Source organism: Crocuta crocuta, unplaced genomic scaffold, assembly GCF_008692635.1.
Source record: "Crocuta crocuta isolate KB4526 unplaced genomic scaffold, BGI_CrCroc_1.0 scaffold396, whole genome shotgun sequence".
NCBI lineage: Eukaryota > Metazoa > Chordata > Mammalia > Carnivora > Hyaenidae > Crocuta > Crocuta crocuta.
In genome coordinates this window covers 1,341,445-1,366,673 of record NW_027533259.1, presented here as the reverse complement: position 1 = coordinate 1,366,673, position 25,229 = coordinate 1,341,445, and the positions used below count along the sequence as shown (strand labels likewise).

At 43.9% G+C, this 25,229-nt stretch overlaps 1 protein-coding gene and 1 long non-coding RNA gene across 3 annotated transcripts in view; one reads left to right on the top strand and one right to left on the bottom strand.

Moving 5' to 3' along the window:
* The window catches only part of LOC144217420 (uncharacterized), a 61,243-nt gene that overhangs the window by 8,556 nt on the left and 27,458 nt on the right, over positions 1-25,229 (bottom strand). The gene's annotated exons all lie outside the window — the stretch shown is intronic.
* Positions 43-20,116, top strand: LOC144217382 (uncharacterized). Of its 2 annotated transcripts, none has more exons than XR_013330894.1 (3): positions 43-131; positions 15,853-15,960; positions 17,588-20,116. It is a non-coding gene; the product is annotated as an uncharacterized LOC144217382 (long non-coding RNA). The 2 variants fall into 2 exon arrangements; XR_013330893.1 differs by having other exon boundaries at positions 15,739-15,960.

The window sequence follows — 25,229 nt, the reverse complement described above, 5'->3', positions numbered from 1 at the left end:
CTGACTAATACAGGCCCATATTTCTCTGGCTTCAGGAGGGACACTTGGAGCAGAAAGAAAATATTGCTCTGATCTCACCAAAAGGAGACTGAAAGACTTCCAACCAGGGAAAGGAGCTTCCTGAGTAGGAGGTGAGGCCTCCGTGTGGCAATTTAGTGAGAGCATAGCTGGTGAGAGAGCCATGTGAGAAGCATGTGAGTCTCCAGCTTGAAGAGGGGGTTAGGAGACCCGTGTCTGTTGACGTGCCCATGGCTTATGGATCTTGGAGAAACGTGGGCTTACTAACATCCCAAAGCAAGCCCTGCCTGCCCAGTCTTCATATAAAAAGTGCTTCTCCTGGGCGGGGGGTCAGTCCCAGGTTGGCTCTCCAGGCTTGGAAGGGGTTGCTTCAAATTTCTGTTCTTTGTGGACATAGCTAATCAACTTCTTGTTAGGCAAAGACAACAACAGATATGTCCACGTTCAGCCTCAGGAGCCACCTCGGCTGGCGGAAGCTGGCTCTTGAAGCTTCCCTAACAAGTAACAGCAGTTCTCGAGAGTCCTCATGCACACAAGATCATGCTTGGCAGTCAACATGCTTAACATCCACTTGATTACTCTTCCTACAAACTATAAAGTTCTTTGAAACATACAGACAGACACATGTATACTCTGAAACAAGACTCATGCTGGTGAAAAAAAAAAAGTGGAATGAGAAAGGGGCTTGATATTTAGGACAAAGGGATGGGAGCTCCCCATGAACAGTGTTACACAAGAGAAGGTGTGGAGGAGGAAATGGGGCAGCAGAGAGCAAGGCCAAGGCCAAGGCCAAGTGAAACAGGAACATCAGCCAGGAAGCACGTGGCTTGGTCTTTGAGACATTTCCTTCAAGTTCCCTCTTGCCCTCAAGCCTAACCAGGGTTGGGATGGTGAATGCTCTCACCTCTGAGCATCTGAGACGTGCACTGTCCACACTGCTCCTTTGGCACATGGCATGGTTTTCTGTAATCATAAGCGTTTCTGTTCAACGGTCCTGACTCTTCAGTTAAATGTAAAGGCAGACTTTTTCTTTCTTCTTTTTGGAATAGTATGTTCTTAGTTTAAGAATAGGTTCTAACTCGGGGCACCTGGGTACCCTAGTCGGTTAAATGGCTGACTCTTTGATTTTGGCTCAGGTCTTGATCTCCCCATTTGTGGGTTCAAGCCCCGCATTGGGCTCTGCGCTGACAGCGAGGAGCATTCTTGGGATTCTCTGTCCCCCTCTCTGCCCCTACCCGACTCTCTCAATAAATAAACTTAAAAAAAAAAATTGGTTTTAAGCACAAGGGAAATTATTACAGGGAAGTTCATGCTTGCAAAACAGTTGGAAGTACCGAAGGAACAGTCATCTAGCCTGAGGCTTCTGGAATGCCCACCTGAAAACCAAAGAACTGACTTGCACTCGCTCTTCCCAGGAGCTACAACCTCTACCTACATTAGGAGGGTGAAGGATCTAGAGGCCGCCGCTGGAACTACGGAGCCCATGAACACACTGGTGTTGCTGTACTCAAGAAATGTGGAAGTTGGGATCAGGAAACCTGACCAGCAAGCCAAGAAAAGATGGCTGATGGCCTCCGCCTACTTCTCTCTTCTGACACTTGCACAATCAGGAAATTGCACATCCACAACTACAAAGGAGTCTGGGAGATGTAGTTTTAAGCTTTCCAGGCTCTGAAACACAGAAAGGCACTGCAGGAAGAGGCAGGAATGGATATTCATTGCTAATGAATTTCCAACACAAGTAGTGGTTGTCACCCTTGCCCCGGCTCGGGAGTAAACTTGTGCTCCCCTGCACTCAAGATCCAATGCTCTCCAGTCTCCACTCTCTCTCCACCACGTCTCGTGCCACTAGAGGTCCAGGGCCCCACCCACTTCTCAAAGGCTGGTGACATCAAGCATGTTTCAAAGAGGGCTTATGCAAATGGAATAGAGAGGACAGAAACCCAACAGTTTGTCATGCCCACCGGGCATTGGAGAAAGCCTGGTTGCTGTGAGGTGGAGTCCTCACCAGACGCCTGCCAGGTGCGGAGTTTTGCTCCCACTCTTGATGCGATCTCCTACAAAAATCTGTTGCCTGTCAGTGCTCTTCGGTCCACCGAAGGCCAAGACCAAGACTGTTTTCAAAGGCTGCCTACACCCCAGATCTCCTGAGAGGGCTTGTTAGGACACAGACTGCCGGGTCTGGGTGGGTCCCAAGAATTTGCCTTTCTAACAAGGACCCTGGTGACACCGGGGTGACTCTGATGCTGCACTTGCAGAACCATTGACTTGGGCTTTGAAACTCCACAATTCTGTGCTTTCTGGTCTCAGTCCCCATCCCTTAGGTATGAACAAGGAATGGGTGAGTTCTTCAGAATGGGGAGATGGGACAACGGGAACAAAAAATTTGGGAGGGGGGAAAAATCAATGCTTCAAAAATGGAAAAAAAATTGCCATCATTCAGTAATAATAATATATAATCCCTTTGCTATGCTTTTAATGTTTGAAAGGGTGGTGCTTAATTGAAAGGCAGACTTCGGGGCTAGGGACCATAGTATGTCCTTTATGCAAGAAATACGATCCAGACTAGGTGTTAAGCACAACAGAAATTAATATGGGGGAATTGGTACTTGTGAAACAATTAAATCCTTCTTTCCTGGTTTTGCTCCTCCTCCCCTTCCTCTCCCTCATTGACCCTCTTAATCACTCTGCTCGGCCCTCAGTCTTGCTTCTTCCCTCTCTGCTCCTGACAGTCATTGGCTCTATCCGGTCTGCTCCCACGTGGAAGGGCTTAAGCTACTACCTCTAGACACCGTGCTGAGCAGTGCACACACAACATCTCATTTAGCCCTCCTCCTGCCAATCAGGCAGGATGGTATTCTAGCGCTCATTTCACAGATGAGGACTGGAAGGTTCAGAGACGTCACACCACTAGCAGCTGGGGAGTTCAGGACTGGAGTCCAGGCTTTGTGTGGCTCCTGGTTCCAGACCCCTCCCCCATCTTCACGATCTGGTGTCATTTTGCATCCCCAGCCTGCGGGACAGAGACCTTCAGCAGGAGACCTGCAATCACTGTGTGTGCACTGGTTCCCTGGTAGGTGTCGGTCCCTGGGCCAGAGCTTTACGGGACGTGTCACTCATGGTGGGGATGACAGGACCACGTTTTCCATCCGGGAGTCTCATTCCCTGTGCTTGTTCATTTCTGGGACATTCTTTTTGAAAATGAACTTGGTGGGAACTTAGGTTTTATTCCAAAAAAATCCCACAAAATTTCCAGCAAACCCCAAATTGTGTAGATTGGAGGGAGGAAGCATGTTATTTTTTGGCAGAGAAAGTCTGGCAATAAATGTCTAAAAACATAATAAAAGTGCTTTTTAACATCCTGTTTTCCCCCTTTTGTTGATTTTTGGACATTTCTTCCCAACCAAGGAGTTATGCAACAAGATCTGAAAATTGCCAAACTTTTATTTTATTGGTAGTTTTATTTGATTCCTTCTCTGTTTCTGTGTGTGCACCTTATCTCTCTGAACCTTCACCTAGGAATTGAGGTGACTTTATAGCACTCTGAGAGTGACCCAGAAACCACATGGGGCTAGATAACAGTTTTCTAACTGCGAAAAAAGCAAAGCAAAGTGAAAAAGCTCTGAAAAGCTAACTGGAGGCTATCAAGCTCATACATGGTCTGTTAGTGGGTAGGTAAGCTTTGAACCTAGGAATATGGATATGTGATCACTGGTTCTTGCTCTTCTCCCTGAATCCAAAAATTCAAATCTCCATGTCTTTCTGAGTGTCTTCAAAAACTTCCATTCCCCATATCCCATGAAAACCAGTCTGATGCAGGGGGTGGGAGTGTAGACGCTAGAAGTAGACCAAATATGTATGTCTCTAGGTCTTATTTCTGCCTCTTCCTAGCTGTGTGATCTTGAGCAAGTTACTTGATTCAGCTTCCTTATCTGTAAAATGAGGCTGATAGGGTTAGGGTTGATAGGGTGATTAAGGTGGATTGGAAAAGCTCATACATATAAAATGCTTACTTTAGAGTAGGTGCTGGTGTGTAGTAAATGCTCAATTAAAGTTGCTACTCTTATTGGTGTTGTATGAATTAGATCACTATGTGTGAATACTTCTATGAATACCTTGCTGGATGGACTCACTAAGTCCTAGCCAAAGATGTGTCATAGCAGCAATTCCTGCAGAACAGCTTGTGCCTTGTAAGCAACATTTGCCATCGTTTTATTTTTTATTAACTTTTTTTTTATTATTTCTGTGAGAGAGAGAGAATAGGGGAGGGGCAGAGAGAGAAAGAGGGAGAGAAAATACCAAGTAGGACCCACATTGTCACCACTGAGCTGGATGTGGGGCTTGAACTCAAGAACCATGAGATCATGACCTGAGCCCAAATCAAGAATCAGATGCTTAAGCTACTGAGTCATCCAGGTGCCTCATCATCCTTTCAGTTAGGTCTCCTTTGCTGCTTCACGTCAGAGATTAAAACACAGAGACGAAAGTCACACATTCAAGCCGTCTACCTTGCTATCAGAAGCTCTGCTATGAAATCGGACTCTTTCCTTGTTTCCATCCCAGTCCTGGCCCACCCATTAACTAGCTGTGTGATGTGGGACAAGTTACTTCACTTCTCTAAGCTTCAGTTATCAATAGGACAACTAAAGGCCTGGGCCAGAACCCTAAGATATGGGGCTTCCTTGATCCCAGGGCAACCCGCACAGGCTCAGAACTGATGGGTGACACACTCAGGTGTGAAGTTCGATCATTGCCACTGAGCCCTGTCTACCAGCAGTGGAGCCAGCTGGAGCAGCGGAAGCATGGGTGGGAGAGGCAGAGCAATGATCCATCCTTTCCATTCTATTGCTGGGAGGCAGCAGAGTTGAGATTCTGCACAGCCCGAGAGCCCCCCTCCCCGGCCCGCCTCCAAGCTCCCACCCCAAACATAGTGTCTGGGAACGGACGTGGAGGCAAAGTGAATATTGACAACACTTGGCTCATGTTTAAGAGTACTTAGCTTGTGTGATACTGCAATTCACAGTAAGAAATATATATATTTGGTCTTTGACCTCATTCCTGGTGCAGTACTCCTAAATCCCCTGTAAGATCTAGAAGGGTGTCTTGTTATGTTAATGTGGTGACTTTGGGATCCCTACCTAAGGCTGGGGTTTGGTTGTCAGAACCAACCAAGCAAGCAATTAGAGAGTTGGAACTTTCAGTCCCACACACCCTTGTTGTAAGGGGTGGGGAGAGGGGCTGGAATTGAGTTCAATCACCAGTGGCCAATGATGTAATCGATCATGCTTAAGTAACGAAGCCTCCATAAAAACTCAAAAGGATGAGATTCAGAGAGCTTCTGGCTAAGAAGGTGGAGTTTTGAGGGGAGTGCTGTGCTCGGAGAGGGCCTGGACTGTCTGCATCCTTTCCCCATACTTGCCCTATGTGTCTCTTCTGTCCAGCTATTCCTGAGTTACATAGTAAGGCGAAATATGGTAAGTAAAATGTTTTTTTGAATTGTGTGAGCCACGCTAGCAAATTAATGGAACACAAGGAGGGGGTAGCTGGAACTTCCAAACCATATGTAGTTGGCTGGAAGCACAAGTGACAACCTGTATTTGCTTGTGATTGTCATCAGAAGGTGGTAGGGCACAGGGGTTGGGAGAGAGCATTCTTGCAGGACTGAATCCTTAACCTGTGAGATTTCCAAGTAGATTACATCAGAACTGAGTTGGATTATAGGACATCTAGTTGTTGGCTGACAATTGCTTGGTGTGGGGAAGAAGCCTCTATGTTAGGACTGGAAACAGAAATATACCTGGCATCAGAAGGATCTAGGTTCAGATTCTAGCTGTGTTATTTACTCCATGGGTGACCTTGAATGAATAATTGATAACCTCTTCCAGCATCCACTTTTCCAAGTGTTCTAGTCACTACTAAATAAATTGAAATACATTAAGCACCTAAGACAGTTTGAGAGAGGCTAAGCTCCTAACTATCATTAATTACTGTTCTCAACATTTTAAGCGTCAGCAGGTGGGAAGAGGGAGGAAGGGGGAACTAGCTTGGCTAACCTGGTTCTGGAAAAGATAATCCGGTGGATTCAGTAGAGAAGGCAAACTAGGACCAGGTTCAGGCAATTATCAGTAACTCCAGGGGACAAAGCAAGCAGAGAATAATTATATCTAGATGGTGGATCAAAGTCAGGGTTCTTGAGCATTTGACTTACTCCAACAGTCCCAGCAAGAAGGGTGGAAAGAAAAGCTGGCAAAGAGCAAGACAGGGTAATTAAACCCCAGCTAAAGGCGCACGTCTTCAGTCCTAATGAGGAAAACTGAGGCACAAGGTGGTTTATTCAACAAAATAAAGGAAGGAAGGAGAGAAAAGGTTGTGATGTAGGAGACCTTGTGAGCTCTCGGATCCCTGCTGTAGCTCAGGAGATCATTACCAGCCCAACCAGTTCTGGCCACCAGGGACTCCAGCACTCAGAGCGCAGCTCCACGCAATGTGGTCATCTGATGGCCAGGGAGACCACTGGGTCAGTGCGCCAGTGTCTGAGGGATATAGGAGCAAGAATATTCCCCAACAATGATAAGGGCTTGAACTTAGAATACAAAGACTCTTCCTAACTATCTTAAGAAAAACATGTGGTATCTCTTATCAAACCTGGTTTGTTCTTGGAAGAGAGCTCCTGCCTGTTTTTCTTAACTGCTGGAGAAAAACGAAATGCAAAGGCTTGAATGTAAGAAGTAAAATTACTTGGCCTGCAGATCTCATGGAATTTTCCCAAATCATTCACCAAATTTAAAATGTTTCAGGCTTAAACTGGGACTCATTTGTTTCTTTTAATTTAGAACCTTGAATACTTGAACCCTGTTATAAACTGTGTTGCCAGAAGTCTCTAAGTTTATACTGCAAATTTCCTGTCATTTGTAGGCATGCTCTACTCACAAGGAAGGGATGGGGATCTATATCTGAGATAGGTGGCAGTTTTTCTAAACTTCTGGTTTTTTACTTGCTTGTAAGATTTTCATTGAACACCTCTTTATGGTACAGTTCCAAGTATCTACTGCTCCTGTACAAATCCCTGCATGATTTTGGCCTCTGCTTTGTGCTTATTAAGCTTGTTGTTTCTGCTGCCTTTGCACCAAGTGTCCATTTAAGGCTTCCTTAACTTCAGTTGTGTGTCACAGGATTCATCCATGCCTCAACTCTGAAATGAGTTCTGTAAAGGAATTTGCTCTCTTTGCTGATGGAATTAACAGTAGCACACCATTTATTTTTATTTTTAAAAAATGTTTACTTATTTTGAGAGGTGGGGAGGGGCAGAGAGAGGGAGAGAGAATCCCAAGCAGTCTCCTCCCCACTGTCAGTGCAGAGCCTAACACACAACTCGACCCTCGAAACTGTGAGATCATGACCTGAGCAGAAATTAAGAGTTGGACACTTAACTCACTGAGCCACCCAGACAGCCCTCTTTTTATTTTTTTTCCAAGAGGAAAGGCTTCAAAGAAGTCTGAAGTTTGAAAAATTGGAGAAAATGGCTCATAGTTTATAGATTAAAATACTTACAGATTATTCCTTAAAAAATTTTTTTTAACATTTATTTATTTTTGAGAGAGCGAGACAGAGTGTGAGTGGGAAGGGACACAGAGAGAATGCGACACCGAATCCGAAGCAGGCTCCAGGCTCTGAGCAAGAGTTCAGCCTGATGCAGGGCTCGAACCCACGAACCGTGAGATCATGACCTGAGCTGAAGTTGGATGCTTAACCGACTGAGCCACCCAGGTGCCCCACTTACAGGTTATTCCTTTCATTGTGGATTACAGGCTTGCTTTTTAAAGTTGACTTCATGGTCCTCTGGTGATCAGAAGAATAACTTATCACTCTTCTTTTTCCAATTAAATTTTAGTTTATTTTTTTTAAGAGGGTAGGGGCAGAGGGAGAGGAAGAATCTTAAGCAGGCTCCCCACCCAGCATGGAGCCCCACTTGGAGCTCAATCTCCCAACCATGATTTTGTGACCTGAGCCCAAATCAAGAGTCGGCGATTTAACCCACTGAACCATCCAGGCGCTCCTATCATACTTCTTATAACTATATCTGAAATAGCATCCAACTTCCTTTTGGCACCAAAATTTCAATATAGGTACAAGATCTGAGAAGATGGTTTGGGAGCCAATGGGAAAGATGATTACTTAGTGAATCTCATCAAAGCCCATTTTGAAAATGTGCTGTTGGGGCACCTGGCTGGCTCAGTTGGTGGAGTGGGTGAATCTTGATCTTGGAGTTTCAGGTTGAAGCCCCATGTTGGGTGTAGAGACTACTTAGGACTAAAATCTTAAAAAAAAAGTGTTTTTTTGAGTCATAGTTATATGGGTCTAAAATTTTATATAAATAAGTAAAGGGGGATGGGCATGGAGGAGGACACTTGTGGGGATGAGCACTGAGTGTTATGTGGAAACTAATTTGACAATAAACTATTTGTAAAAAAAAAAAATAAAAAAAATAAGTAATTAAAATTTTCATTCAGCATTTGCATAGATTTACTTTTATTACCACCTATTAACAGAATATAAAATGTTCTCAGTAGTAATTTTGGCTTTAAGCTGGCTTTCTTTGTGAGCTTTATTAGATTGTACTGGCCTAAAACCAGCTAGAAAAGACTCTGTTCTAGCTGATTTATTGGTTTTACATTCACTGAGTCAGAAGCTTTTATAAAGGCTTATTTTGTAGATAAATCATATTGTGGGCTCAACACTTTTATGAGTACCACCTTTCATTATAAAAACATTCTCTTTTGGTTCCATTAACGAATAATTTTTGTTATAAAGTAAACATTGGTTGATTTATTCTTGGTTATTGAGTACAAAGTGAATGAGCAAGAAGTGTGAGTGTGAGTGTGTGTGTGTTTTAATGGACTAGAGTAAATGTAAATGGTTTCCTTGAGTTATCATGAAAATATGTTTACAATGGCATTTCCAGACCAATGGTAAGAGTTGGGTCATAAACCAGAGATGATTATAGATTTTCATTCTGTGCTCCTGAGGTCTAGTTTATTTTTATTTTTTATTGTTTTAAATGTTTTATTTATTTCTGAGAGAGAGAGCGCACGTGAGAGAGAGCGTGTGAGAGCGCAGGGGAGGGTCAGAGGGAGAGGGAGACACAGANTGCTGCTTCACGTCAGAGATTAAAACACAGAGACGAAAGTCACACATTCAAGCCGTCTACCTTGCTATCAGAAGCTCTGCTATGAAATCGGACTCTTTCCTTGTTTCCATCCCAGTCCTGGCCCACCCATTAACTAGCTGTGTGATGTGGGACAAGTTACTTCACTTCTCTAAGCTTCAGTTATCAATAGGACAACTAAAGGCCTGGGCCAGAACCCTAAGATATGGGGCTTCCTTGATCCCAGGGCAACCCGCACAGGCTCAGAACTGATGGGTGACACACTCAGGTGTGAAGTTCGATCATTGCCACTGAGCCCTGTCTACCAGCAGTGGAGCCAGCTGGAGCAGCGGAAGCATGGGTGGGAGAGGCAGAGCAATGATCCATCCTTTCCATTCTATTGCTGGGAGGCAGCAGAGTTGAGATTCTGCACAGCCCGAGAGCCCCCCTCCCCGGCCCGCCTCCAAGCTCCCACCCCAAACATAGTGTCTGGGAACGGACGTGGAGGCAAAGTGAATATTGACAACACTTGGCTCATGTTTAAGAGTACTTAGCTTGTGTGATACTGCAATTCACAGTAAGAAATATATATATTTGGTCTTTGACCTCATTCCTGGTGCAGTACTCCTAAATCCCCTGTAAGATCTAGAAGGGTGTCTTGTTATGTTAATGTGGTGACTTTGGGATCCCTACCTAAGGCTGGGGTTTGGTTGTCAGAACCAACCAAGCAAGCAATTAGAGAGTTGGAACTTTCAGTCCCACACACCCTTGTTGTAAGGGGTGGGGAGAGGGGCTGGAATTGAGTTCAATCACCAGTGGCCAATGATGTAATCGATCATGCTTAAGTAACGAAGCCTCCATAAAAACTCAAAAGGATGAGATTCAGAGAGCTTCTGGCTAAGAAGGTGGAGTTTTGAGGGGAGTGCTGTGCTCGGAGAGGGCCTGGACTGTCTGCATCCTTTCCCCATACTTGCCCTATGTGTCTCTTCTGTCCAGCTATTCCTGAGTTACATAGTAAGGCGAAATATGGTAAGTAAAATGTTTTTTTGAATTGTGTGAGCCACGCTAGCAAATTAATGGAACACAAGGAGGGGGTAGCTGGAACTTCCAAACCATATGTAGTTGGCTGGAAGCACAAGTGACAACCTGTATTTGCTTGTGATTGTCATCAGAAGGTGGTAGGGCACAGGGGTTGGGAGAGAGCATTCTTGCAGGACTGAATCCTTAACCTGTGAGATTTCCAAGTAGATTACATCAGAACTGAGTTGGATTATAGGACATCTAGTTGTTGGCTGACAATTGCTTGGTGTGGGGAAGAAGCCTCTATGTTAGGACTGGAAACAGAAATATACCTGGCATCAGAAGGATCTAGGTTCAGATTCTAGCTGTGTTATTTACTCCATGGGTGACCTTGAATGAATAATTGATAACCTCTTCCAGCATCCACTTTTCCAAGTGTTCTAGTCACTACTAAATAAATTGAAATACATTAAGCACCTAAGACAGTTTGAGAGAGGCTAAGCTCCTAACTATCATTAATTACTGTTCTCAACATTTTAAGCGTCAGCAGGTGGGAAGAGGGAGGAAGGGGGAACTAGCTTGGCTAACCTGGTTCTGGAAAAGATAATCCGGTGGATTCAGTAGAGAAGGCAAACTAGGACCAGGTTCAGGCAATTATCAGTAACTCCAGGGGACAAAGCAAGCAGAGAATAATTATATCTAGATGGTGGATCAAAGTCAGGGTTCTTGAGCATTTGACTTACTCCAACAGTCCCAGCAAGAAGGGTGGAAAGAAAAGCTGGCAAAGAGCAAGACAGGGTAATTAAACCCCAGCTAAAGGCGCACGTCTTCAGTCCTAATGAGGAAAACTGAGGCACAAGGTGGTTTATTCAACAAAATAAAGGAAGGAAGGAGAGAAAAGGTTGTGATGTAGGAGACCTTGTGAGCTCTCGGATCCCTGCTGTAGCTCAGGAGATCATTACCAGCCCAACCAGTTCTGGCCACCAGGGACTCCAGCACTCAGAGCGCAGCTCCACGCAATGTGGTCATCTGATGGCCAGGGAGACCACTGGGTCAGTGCGCCAGTGTCTGAGGGATATAGGAGCAAGAATATTCCCCAACAATGATAAGGGCTTGAACTTAGAATACAAAGACTCTTCCTAACTATCTTAAGAAAAACATGTGGTATCTCTTATCAAACCTGGTTTGTTCTTGGAAGAGAGCTCCTGCCTGTTTTTCTTAACTGCTGGAGAAAAACGAAATGCAAAGGCTTGAATGTAAGAAGTAAAATTACTTGGCCTGCAGATCTCATGGAATTTTCCCAAATCATTCACCAAATTTAAAATGTTTCAGGCTTAAACTGGGACTCATTTGTTTCTTTTAATTTAGAACCTTGAATACTTGAACCCTGTTATAAACTGTGTTGCCAGAAGTCTCTAAGTTTATACTGCAAATTTCCTGTCATTTGTAGGCATGCTCTACTCACAAGGAAGGGATGGGGATCTATATCTGAGATAGGTGGCAGTTTTTCTAAACTTCTGGTTTTTTACTTGCTTGTAAGATTTTCATTGAACACCTCTTTATGGTACAGTTCCAAGTATCTACTGCTCCTGTACAAATCCCTGCATGATTTTGGCCTCTGCTTTGTGCTTATTAAGCTTGTTGTTTCTGCTGCCTTTGCACCAAGTGTCCATTTAAGGCTTCCTTAACTTCAGTTGTGTGTCACAGGATTCATCCATGCCTCAACTCTGAAATGAGTTCTGTAAAGGAATTTGCTCTCTTTGCTGATGGAATTAACAGTAGCACACCATTTATTTTTATTTTTAAAAAATGTTTACTTATTTTGAGAGGTGGGGAGGGGCAGAGAGAGGGAGAGAGAATCCCAAGCAGTCTCCTCCCCACTGTCAGTGCAGAGCCTAACACACAACTCGACCCTCGAAACTGTGAGATCATGACCTGAGCAGAAATTAAGAGTTGGACACTTAACTCACTGAGCCACCCAGACAGCCCTCTTTTTATTTTTTTTCCAAGAGGAAAGGCTTCAAAGAAGTCTGAAGTTTGAAAAATTGGAGAAAATGGCTCATAGTTTATAGATTAAAATACTTACAGATTATTCCTTAAAAAATTTTTTTTAACATTTATTTATTTTTGAGAGAGCGAGACAGAGTGTGAGTGGGAAGGGACACAGAGAGAATGCGACACCGAATCCGAAGCAGGCTCCAGGCTCTGAGCAAGAGTTCAGCCTGATGCAGGGCTCGAACCCACGAACCGTGAGATCATGACCTGAGCTGAAGTTGGATGCTTAACCGACTGAGCCACCCAGGTGCCCCACTTACAGGTTATTCCTTTCATTGTGGATTACAGGCTTGCTTTTTAAAGTTGACTTCATGGTCCTCTGGTGATCAGAAGAATAACTTATCACTCTTCTTTTTCCAATTAAATTTTAGTTTATTTTTTTTAAGAGGGTAGGGGCAGAGGGAGAGGAAGAATCTTAAGCAGGCTCCCCACCCAGCATGGAGCCCCACTTGGAGCTCAATCTCCCAACCATGATTTTGTGACCTGAGCCCAAATCAAGAGTCGGCGATTTAACCCACTGAACCATCCAGGCGCTCCTATCATACTTCTTATAACTATATCTGAAATAGCATCCAACTTCCTTTTGGCACCAAAATTTCAATATAGGTACAAGATCTGAGAAGATGGTTTGGGAGCCAATGGGAAAGATGATTACTTAGTGAATCTCATCAAAGCCCATTTTGAAAATGTGCTGTTGGGGCACCTGGCTGGCTCAGTTGGTGGAGTGGGTGAATCTTGATCTTGGAGTTTCAGGTTGAAGCCCCATGTTGGGTGTAGAGACTACTTAGGACTAAAATCTTAAAAAAAAAGTGTTTTTTTGAGTCATAGTTATATGGGTCTAAAATTTTATATAAATAAGTAAAGGGGGATGGGCATGGAGGAGGACACTTGTGGGGATGAGCACTGAGTGTTATGTGGAAACTAATTTGACAATAAACTATTTGTAAAAAAAAAAAATAAAAAAAATAAGTAATTAAAATTTTCATTCAGCATTTGCATAGATTTACTTTTATTACCACCTATTAACAGAATATAAAATGTTCTCAGTAGTAATTTTGGCTTTAAGCTGGCTTTCTTTGTGAGCTTTATTAGATTGTACTGGCCTAAAACCAGCTAGAAAAGACTCTGTTCTAGCTGATTTATTGGTTTTACATTCACTGAGTCAGAAGCTTTTATAAAGGCTTATTTTGTAGATAAATCATATTGTGGGCTCAACACTTTTATGAGTACCACCTTTCATTATAAAAACATTCTCTTTTGGTTCCATTAACGAATAATTTTTGTTATAAAGTAAACATTGGTTGATTTATTCTTGGTTATTGAGTACAAAGTGAATGAGCAAGAAGTGTGAGTGTGAGTGTGTGTGTGTTTTAATGGACTAGAGTAAATGTAAATGGTTTCCTTGAGTTATCATGAAAATATGTTTACAATGGCATTTCCAGACCAATGGTAAGAGTTGGGTCATAAACCAGAGATGATTATAGATTTTCATTCTGTGCTCCTGAGGTCTAGTTTATTTTTATTTTTTATTGTTTTAAATGTTTTATTTATTTCTGAGAGAGAGAGCGCACGTGAGAGAGAGCGTGTGAGAGCGCAGGGGAGGGTCAGAGGGAGAGGGAGACACAGAATCTGAAGCAGGCTCCAGGCTCTGAGCTAGCTGCCAGCACAGAGCCCAATGTGGGGCTCGAACCCACGAACGGCGAGATCATGACCCGAGCCGAAGTCTGACACTCAACTGAGCCACCCAGGTGCCCCTATTTTTTAAAATGTTTATTTTGAGAGAGAGAGAGAGAGAGAGAGAGGAAGAGGCTGTGAGGGGGGAGGGGCAGAGAGAGAGAATCCCAAGCAGGCTCCGTGCTGTCAGGCTGATGGCACAGAGCCTCAGGTGAGCCTGATCCTACGAACCATGAAATTATGACCTGAGCTGAAACTGAGAGTTGGACACCTAACTGACAGAGCCACCCAGGTGTCCCTTTATTTTCTTATTTTTAAAGATTTTATTTTTAAGTAATCTCCACACCCAACACACTCATGACCCCTAAATCAAGATTCTTCACTGACTGAGCCAGCCAGGTGCCCCTCCTGAGGTCAATTTTAAAAAATAACATATACACATGATGTAAAAGAGAGAACCCTAAATCCTGTGTATATAGTGTATGTATTTGCATGTGTACACAGCAGTCATGAAGCAATATTTAAGTTCACTAACCTAAGGAACTTAAAATTGTGGAATTCCAGCAGACATGCCAAAGAGAAGGAAGAGAAAAAAGTGAACCAAGAAAACCTGGCAGTATTATTTCCTCCTGTTCAGTGTTGCTGGTAAAATGGTAACCAGAGGTTTTTATTACATACAACTAAAAAGGGCCAATTAAAGTGTGGGAAAGGTTTCCTTTGCAGAGTCCGATGCTAGGCAGGGAAATACAGTGTCACAGAAATCGCCATAGCAAGTTTCAGTAAAGGATTGTAGAACAATGAGGCCTTGTTAATCCCATACTGGTTTATTCAAATAGTGTGTAATTCAAAGCAATTGCTGCTCCCCAGGCAGGAATTTACAATTGCTACATTGGATGGGAGGACGTGTGTCATTCCAAGGCAAAAGCAGGTCTGGAAAGGGCCTGGTGGCTGGAGAACCGCCTAAATCCCGAAACAGCTCGCGAGCAGGCCAAGTAAAACAAACAGGCGGAGAACCACCCTGTGAAGTCAGTCTGCCTCCCGAGCTGAGCTGTATTTCCTTTGCTCTTCTTCCTGCCTTTCTGGTGGATTGCAGAAGGTCCCCAGAGCAAGGAGCAAGGGGGAGAGGGCAAAGAAATTCAAGTCCTGGACCTGCTATCACTTAACTTCTTGCCCTTCCTGGCAAGGGCATACAAGTTCATTCATGACAATGCATGTGTGTGCAGCCTGTAGGTCTATAGGATTGATAATGATGGTGAATCCAGAGCATCCTCCCTTGGCATAAAAACATTGGGCAAGAGTCAGACGTGAGTCAACGGCAAGAGTAGGCTTGAATCTTAGTACATTTTGAACAATGTGGTCAACAGTGTTTCAGAGAACAGTCTTCCAGCTTTATGTGGTCATTTTCATGGAATTTGAACAGTTTAAAATCGCATGATTTTTAAAAACTCTGCTTTGAGTCCAGTGATGGACCAGGGACGCCAAGCTCTGTCAGTCTCCCAACAACACTATGAGGCCAGCTAATTAGGGAAATAAAAAAAAAAATGGGAGGGGGGGTGGCAGGGGGGGTGGGTTGAGGTAAAACCATTATGTAGAACTCACCTTAAATGGGGCAGGTTGTGTTTGACCAGAGAGCTGCCTGTTAGACTCAGGAAGTTTTTAAGAAGAGAGACGTGTAGATGAGACCTTTCAGCAGATCTAGATTCACAAGATCTTTTCATGGTGTGGGATTCTGAGCCGCCGTTACATGTTGTAGCATGCACTTAGCTTTAAAGTGCTGCTAGGGCAGAGGCATTTATTTAGCATATGTATTTTTCCATCTATCCCAGCCCCTCCGGACTTTGTTCTGTCCAGCCACTGAGACAGAAGTGACACAGGGCCCTTCCAGGCAGAAGCACAGAAGAACACGTGTGAATTCCCCATGTCTCGTCTTCTCTTGCCAGGACGCTGGAGACCCGTACCCAGTGCTACAGCTCCTAATGTGAGAGCCTCTGTCAGCCAGAGTTCTTAGGAGGATCCCACGGTCTCCACCACCAATGCACATCCGTCATGTAAGGAAAGCAAGAATACATTTTACTGTGTTAAGCTAAGATTCTGGACTTCATCTGTTAATTGCGGCATAGGCTAGGCTAATTAAGCTGCTCTTCTAGATCTTTTTGGTAGAAAAAGAAACTCCATCTGGAGAGAGGATGAGCCATCTGAGTTAAGCAATTCTTGAACAAGGCCCTGAGGCTTTGCCAGACTGTATTTGCGTCATGTACTCCCCAAAGTCATTCCGCGCCATTGTCGGTCACTGTTCTTCAGGGACTGGTGAAAGAGGAAGTGAGGAGGAGCCCTAGTCAGTGGGGGTTGACATCTGACAGTTCCCTTCTGGTAGTTTCTCTTCTTATTCACAACCTCCTCTTGGGATTTTAGGCTTGCTTAACATACGGTACAAATCAGTGAAATTATTCATTGTGGTTTCCATTTGAGTGAGCTAGTTTCCGCTCCTAAGAAGGGTCTTAACAAAACAGGAAGTTTTTCTTGGATCTAGAAATGGGACTCTGCCTTCTGATACTAGTTTTTACCAACTTCTGTAAATCTCTTATTTTTCCTACTTCCCTGTCAGAAGGTGGAGCAAAGAAGAGTAGGTGTAACTAAAAAATGCTGATTTGGTATGGTATTCGGTTTGGTGGTTTGGTTTGGAGGAGAGGTAGATAACAAAATGACAGCCTGCCCAGGCCAGACCACATCCTCTCATCTGACAGCTTTATCTCCTCTCATCTGACAGCTTTATCTTCTACCTTTTCCTCCACTTTGGCCTTGGCAGAGGTGTGAAGGGCCAAGGAACACTTTGATTAGTAGACACTCCTTGATAGTAATCCTTGATGTTTCCCAGCTGACAGTCCTCAAAAGATTTTGATAAGCATCACCCATTAGATTCCACTCTGGGTGAGTGGGTGGGGGGAACAGGGTACATGTCTGTCTTATTCTTACTACCTGTCATGTAGAGGGCACCCAACTTCAAATACCCAAGAATATTTTTTTTAACTTAAAATTTTTAACATTTATTTATTTTTGAGAGACAGCATTAGAAGGGGAGGGGCAGGGGGAGAGGGAGGCACAGAATCTGAAGCAGGCTCCAGGCTCCAAGCTGTCAGCTCAGAGCCTGACGTGGGGCTCAAACTCACAAACCTTGAGATCATGATCTGAGCTGAAGTCGGCCACTTAATGATACATAATGATAGATCATGTATCATTACCACCATCATGTAATATAAATTCCCACCCTGAGATTCAGTATCTACATTTGTATCAGGCAAGTCTATCGGGAAAGACTTCAGATTCCTGACATCCTTATCACTAGTGGTTAGAGTCTAAGGATGCTAATTTTTTTTTCCCTCTCAAGTTTTTTTTTTTAAATTCCAGTTAACATGCAGTATAGTATTAGTTTCAAGTGTACTGTATAGTGATTCATAAGGAGGCTAATTCATAAAACTCCTGCTGACTCGTATCTGCTAGACATTCTCTACTCTGTACTTTTCTTACCTAGTAACAGAATTTTTAGCCAGATACATGATCACCCCAGTTTCCCAGCTCCCCTTGCAGCTTGATATGGCTTAAGCTGGGAGTAGAAGTTGATGTATACACCATCCAGTTTGTTGCCCTTAGAGAATAATGCTGTCTCCCTTCCTGCAGGAATGTAGATGTGAGCTGGAGCTGCTATTTTGGACTACGAAGCAGAAGGCATGTATTGGGAGTGGCAGCACAATGAGAGAAACGGAAACTGGGCCCCTGACACAGCTGAACTGCCGCTGCATTTTGGCATCTCTTTGTTAGTTGTTGAACTCATATCCCAAGTAATACCGGATCTCATTTACTAGAACCGTGCTCCACCTTTCTGGCCTGAAAACAAATGTGCTGTCTGGAAAGAGCACACAACTGAGTTAGTCAAGCTTTCTGTGTTTATGGGAGCAAGTGTCCAATTCTACCTCAGTGATCAAGAGTGAGTCTTTCATCCAGACAAGACCTGCTTGTAAGGATGGTGAAAAAGCCATGGAAATTGATCTAGCATTTACAGTAGACCATGTATACTTGGGCTCTCCCCCTACACAATTCAGAATTTGTGCATGTGGTGCCAAGAGATTTATGTAGGAGGGCTGCCTCAACAAGTCACCTTGCTAGGTAGCCTCTCCAGCGATATGGTAAATTACTCTTAGGAACACAAAATAGGCTTCCCTTCTGAGCGGTGTTGCTCAGGGCCTGGACTCCAGCCAGTCTGTGACCTTCCTGGGTCATGCTGAACCTCTTAATAATCTATAACCAGAATGTCATAACTTAGAGAGGTCGATGAAGCTCTCCTAAACCCAAGTGAATTAGCAGCCCCAGTCTACTCATGAAATGCTAGATGTATCTTAGAATTCCTTCACAACTTCCAAAGTTACCCTCTGATGCTAACCGTGGTCAAGACACTTGGTATTTAATTTTTCCTGGTGTTCAAAAAGGAGGAATCTAAAACTCACACAGCAGCATCAGGATTTAAACCTTCCTCTGAGGTGAAAGCCCAGTTTGTTTGCAGCCCTGAAGCAGCAGAGTTGGTCCAGAGGCTGGAAAAGTCATTGGACAGCATTCTAGCCCCGTCAGCATCTTCACTGAGTAGCTTTGTTATTTGCTGTAAACAATGGTAAATTCCCAGAACCCCAGACACACCCATATAAAAATGTTAGCTACCAGAATGCCTGGTAAAACCAAATGTAAATGAACAGGGAATTGAAGTCCCTTTGGAATTCTGTCTAGGGATAGAACTGACAAGATTTAATTTTTCTTAAGTTACAGTTAATCAGATCTTTCAAACCTGACCACTTCTGTTATTTCCTGAAATTTCTGAGTTACCAAGAAAATGATGCTTGATGCTGTGCTTCAGCTGCTTTCCCAACAGAAAACCAATTTTTCTGTGGGAGGAATTGAAGCTTGTTTAAATAATCGAACTTCTTTAGGCCCCCAGTTTTGTTGAAACTCTTGGAGAGAACACACATATGGACACACTCAGTGCTTCTGGTTTCTAAACGTTCCAGAAACCATAGCTTCTGGTGAAGTGTCCTGCTGGAACAGCAGGCTTTAGAAAACAACAAAAATTCCACTGGGATGAAAGAGGCTCATTTGTTTTCAAGTTGCGGCCCTTGAATCCTCTGGAGCGCGCCCCCCCCAGCAGTGTCTGTGGCTTTGATTTATAATCTTCCACCGACACAAGCCTTGGCATTCACTGGGATCCTATAATGAGGTTAAGGTGTGAACCTGGGAAATCATTTAAGGACAAGGGCGGGTTGGGGGAAGAGGGGGAGGGTTAAAGAGACGAAAAGCAATTAGGAGACCACATGCTTGGCTTACATGAATGAGCCCAAATGGTGGAAGGCCCGCCTGATGGAAGGGCTGTTGAATGTGGTTTTGGCGTCCCAAACCATTCCTTTGCCTCCACAGCACAACCTCTGGTGGGAAGAACTCTTTGCCTAATGCACTATGACCAGGAAGGCCAGTGTGTGAACACCCCTCCCTCTTTGTCAAGATTCCTCTTATATGCTTGCAAAGCCAGATCTCCGTGTTCCCAGCTGTAAGGCTTGGGATTTGCAGTATAACCCCTGGGGGGTGGGGTAAATAATAGCAGCTGCAATCCCTGCCAGAAAAGAACTTGATGCCCCAGCTTGGGGGTTTAGTGCATGATGAATGCAAAATATTTTCTGGAAGAGACAATAAGAAACCCCACGGGTCAACCATGGAAAACTGCAAGGTGCCAAGCCTATGTGAGCCATCCCGGGTCCTAATAATTAATAGGGCAGGGCTAGATAGGTGGGCATTGTTGAAAAGGAAGAAGCCTCATAACTGAGGTCTTAGTGCCTGAAGGCAGTTACAAGAGTCTCCTTGCACTTCTGAAGTTGCAGAACTCACAGTTCTCCCTTTCTGGAAAGTGCTTCTGATGTGATGTTCAGGCCAGGGGCTCTAGAAGCTGACTCAGGTTGGAAGTCTGGCTCTAACACTTAATACCCTCTACTGGATTGAGGTTGTGGGAGTCAGAAGTAATGTATGTCAAGTACTCCTAAAAGTATCCAAGCTTATAATAGAGGCTCAAATTAATGACTAGCTGGTTGCTGTTCATGAAGAAAATTAATCTGGTTTAGCATGGAGGCAGTGGAAGGGAAGGAGAAACAATAAGAGATCCAGAGGAAAAATAGCATGGTGACATTTATTTTATTAAAAAAATTTTTAATATTTATGAGAGNAAGGGAGGGGCGGGGAGAGAGAAAGAGAATTCGAAGCAGTCTCCAGGCTGTCAGCACAGAGCCCAACATGGGGCTCACAAAACTCATGAAACCCACTAACCACCTATGAACCGTCTGAGCTGAACTCAACCAATTAGCCATCCAGGGAGCCCAGCCTGGTGACCTTTAATATATGCAAAACCAAACAAAAGCCCCAGTCAGGCTCTTGGGGGAACTCAGGAGGTAGAGAGGTTAAGCATCAAAATCCATGTCTGTCGGGGCACCTGGGTGGTTCAGTGGGTTAAACGTCTGACTTCAGCACAGGTCATGATCTCATGGTTCAGGTTCGTGGGTTCGAGCCCCGCATTGGGCTCTGTGCTGACAGCCAGCTCAGAGCCTGAAGCCTGTTTCAGATTCTGTACCTCCCTCCCTCTCTGACCCTCCCTTGCTAATGCTGTCTCTCTCACAAATAAATAAAACATAAAAAAAATTAAAATCTATGTCAATGCAGGAAAAGAACTACAGGTGGTCTCCTAGAATGTCTGGAAAGAGAAACCATCCGACTGTGTCAGAAGACAGAAAAAAATTTTTAAAGTTTTTTTTTGTTTGGTTCTTTTTTGTTTTTTTGGTAATCTCTATACCCAGTGTGGGGCTCAAACTCATGACCCAGAGATCAGGAATTGCACGCTCTGATTGAGCAGCCAGGTGCCTTGGAGGAAATAAATTTTGTGTAAGCAAAGCTGGAATTAATTGAGAACGGATGAGCATTCTGGAACCTACTACTCTCACTGATCTGCAAATCCTGATTCACATGGGTTCAGTAGCATCAATTATTCTCTCAGACTTGTAAACAAATCATATAAATACTGTCCACAGCTTGTTCAGAAACTAATCCAGAAAAAAGGAATTTGGAGCTTCCAGCTTTAAGTCTGAATCCAAATCTCCCAATTTTTAGATTATTCTCTCTCTCTCTACATCTTACATTTTCTAAGATTTACCATATAACCACTTACCTTGAACATTAAAACAAATATTTTTAAGGGTGTGTAATTATAGGCACCATGAAGGATGCGAAAAATGTTTCCAGACTTGAGAACTGGCAGGAATGGATTCAGTAAAATGAGACCAGAGATTAGAGTCATACCTAGGCTCTTATTTTCACAGTGCTCTTTTAACATTCTTCACATTTCCAAATTAGGAGATTCTAACAGATGAGTCAAGGTTGAATACTCTCTCCAAGCATGTTTAGTATTGCCTGGATCTATTTATATATATTATCTAAAGCTAGAAATTACTGAGGTCCTCCTATGTACAGGGCATCCACATGACATGTAAGGGCTCACTTAGTCCTCAGAGGTACCATATATAGTTCTTGTGATTGTCACCGTTACTCTACAGATGAGGAAATTGAAGTCTGGAGATTAAGCATCTGGTGCAAGGTCACAGACTAGTTAGAGTGTTGTGGCTAGGAAGTTAGTTTAGGTACAGAGAGGGATAAATCTCTTAGGATGTCATGAAAACCGAATTCAATCACACTGGAATTCAATTTATTTTCTATTTATTTTTAATGTAGTCAGTTTGCCCAACGTGGGGCTCAAACTCACAACCCCAGGATCAAGAGCTGCACACTCTACTGAGTAAGCCAACCAGGTGCCACAGGGAGAACGGAAAGTCACATTTTCCAGCTACAGCTTAGCAAGGATAACCTGGCTTTTGTCATTAAAAACGATGCACCAGAGGGCGCCAAATACAAAAGCTGACTTTGAAACTGTTTTAGTCCTGCAATTCCCACAGTGCTACAAGATATATAATCAGTAACAGCTTCAAGCCAAAAGAACATCCCAAAGAGTATGACGCACTTCATGATAAGAAGTTGTGTTTTCATTCCTCAACCAAAAAAAAAAAAAAAAAAAAAGAAAAAAAAGACTCCTGCTTTATATTAAGCAATTCACAATGTGTTTTACTTGAAGCTGTTATTTAAAAAGTATCTTTCAGGGGCGCCTGGGTGGCTCAGTCAGTTAAGCATCCGACTTCAGCTCAGATCATGATCTGGAGGTTGGTGGGTTTGAGCCCCGGGTCAGGCTCTGTGCTGACAGCTAGCTCAGAGTCTGGAGCCTGTTTGGGATTCTGTGTCTCCCTCTCTCTGACCCTCCCCTGTTCCAGCTGTCTCTTTCTCTCTGAGAAATAAATAAAACATTAAAAAAGAAATTTAAAAAAAGTATCTTTCAGCTAGTTGTTTGCTCTAACTGCTGAGTGGTGAAGGGAAAGAGTATACTTGGAAAGGATAGGTTAATCAAGATGAAAATACATCTTAAAATATACATCACTGTAATTTTTATTCTTTTAAAATTTAGCGGAGTAAAACATGCATATATTTTTAAAAGAAAAAATCCATATCCAAGAGCTTAAAATGAAAAGGAAGACACCATCTTCCACCTCAAACTTGAGAGGCAATATCTTTTAGAGGTAACTCCAGATTTCTAATTAATATTTATATTTCTTGATTTATCAAACTGACATCATGTCCTTTGAAAATTGAGGTGATAGCTAACAGAATAGACCGCTAAGTCACAGTTTACAAAATAACTTTTCTATACCATTAGGTGTAGTCATCCATTTTGGTTTTTGTTATTGTAGTGTAACTTACATACAAATTAAATGTTCTGAAGTATAAGGAACTTCGAGCTGTTCACCTGACTTTGGGATCAGATTATTTCACTCCACAGTGTGAATTGTGGTGTTTGAAAGTATTATTCAGTTTGAGGTATGGGTTGCTTAGAGTTTGAAGGGGCAAAAATTTAAGAGTACTGCAGGGACTACAGACACCAACCAGAAAATTAAGTTAGCAACTCAAGCCTGGAAGGGAAGAGTTCTAAGTATTCCTCAACATCTCAAGCCTCAGTGGATCACCAATGAGTCCGGTTTGTGGAGTTTCTCTATTTTTTGTAGGGATAACTCACTCTTTGGTATGTTTAATTCTTTCATTCACTTATAAATTACCACCAAAATTCTCTACACTTGGTTCCAAATAGTGAGGGATCAAATGTAGGGAAGCATTATGGCCTGCTGTCAGGCAGTGGCCTCAAATACCTGGGAAGAGAATAGTCTATCTTTACATCCACGTGATGCAACAATCAAACCAAGGCTTGTCTACCATACCTACAGAATACTCATTCACTACAAAGTGCTGCAACAACAGGCAAGTCAAGTAAAAGTAGAAACTTTCTTAAGAACTAGGAGCATGAAGGGCTGCCCAGGAGATAGCAAGCAAACTCAGGAGTTATCAAACATCCGCTTTCAGGTGCTGGAAGGCCATTCCTGTGGGGCTGAAGAATCAAAAGCAGTCTACATACCGAACACAACTAACGTGGCTTGAGAAAACATGCTCAATAAGTCCTCATAGCTTTTCCTTATTTTTACTTAACTTTTATGCCAGATACTACTGTCTCTATTCCAGATGCTGTCCCTAAGGGCTTTGTATGCATTAATTTGATCCGCCAACAAATAAGAAAAAGCTCACAAAGTCCTTTTCAACTTGGGACACAGTAGCTTAAGGAGTGTGGGGAGGTCAGAACTCATAGACGTGTCAGTTCCACCGTAGGACTTCTGTTGCTCCCACCTTCCCCAGCAGAGCATCAGCAATACGGACACTCCTTTCCTCTGGGCATACGGGACAATGGCGGCATTGGCCGCTACCAGCATTTCCGAAAGATGGCGGCTGCCCCCGGCCCAGGGCCTGAGCAAGTGCGTCACGGCCGACTAGCCGGGGAAAGCCGGAAGTGACACTATACTATTTTTTGTAGGAAGAGACGAGCAGAGGGGATAGAGAGAAAGAAGTCAAATGAGGCCCCGAATACCGAAAAAGCTTAAAGCCCTGGACCCAAGAGGCCGCAGAAAGCGGGGCGCGGAAAAGGGCCTGGCAGAAGCAATCCAGCAACGCCCGGGCGCTCGGCCGCGACGGAAGTGCGTTTCTGGCGCTCTTCCGAGATGGCGCGTCTCCGGCGACCCTTTTTCCTCCTCGGTTCCCGCAGTACTAAAGGCCGTAGGCCGGCTGGGCCCTCGGGACTCCTACCTAGCCCCGGAGACGGAGAGCCGCTTTCCGGGGGGAACCGCAGGGCGAGGCACGGGCGGGCTTTGCCCGGCGGCCCCTCCCCCGCCGGGAGGGTGGCGCTCCGGTGACGCAGGAAGTTGCTGGGCTACGCCCTTTAGAGCGCGGGCGAGTCCGCTGCCGCGACACAAACGCCGGGTCCGGACTCGTTTGGGACTGCGGCCAAGCCACAGTTTGCATCTACTGCCAGACACCCACAACTCGCTCTTCCAGACGCGGGGCAAATGTCTGGAGGGCTTGGTAGAATTCACAAGAGTCAAAAAACCACACCACCGAGAGAGCGAGAGGTCTCAAGAGGTTTCTCAAATGTAAAGTGGGTGGTGGGCCCTTAAGGGGGTCTTAGGTGTGTCCCTGGTCACGGTAAGCCAATTACCTATTGTGTATAGGACTAGAGGCTACTTCCACAAACGGTCAAAACTGGGTTACGGATCCCCTCTCTTTTCGACTGTTCAGAATGTTTGAAACGCACTTAAGTTTTTTCTTGGTGTTTCTTACTAAAGAAAAATTCCTCACTGACTTCTCATCTCGGCCACTTTTAAGTGTGCTTGTTTCTCCGTAAAAGAAGGGATTGTTCAGCCGGAAGCTAGAATGACAGTGTACCTCCAACTGAATAGGGTGCTCAAGTACCATTGGTCACAGTGCTCATTAACTTAGTTTACTCTCAGAACTTTAATACCGGGCAAAGGGTTGCTAACCAGATGACCGTTGGTTGAGTTGTGTGTGCAATATGTAATAAACATTTAAAACAAACAGAGCAAGGATTTCTAGGTTTTAAGGGGCTGTCCAAAAGCAGTCTTTAGGCACAAAACTCAAGAATTTGTGTAGTTCGGGGAAAGCGAAGCAATCTCTGTAACTATCTCATGTAAAGGTTCTTTTCTGGGAGCTTCAACCAAACACATGAAGCTTATAATGTTAGCCATTAAAAGTCTTTTGGGAAATGGTTCTACCGCAGAAATCAGGCTGGTCATGTTGCCTTTAA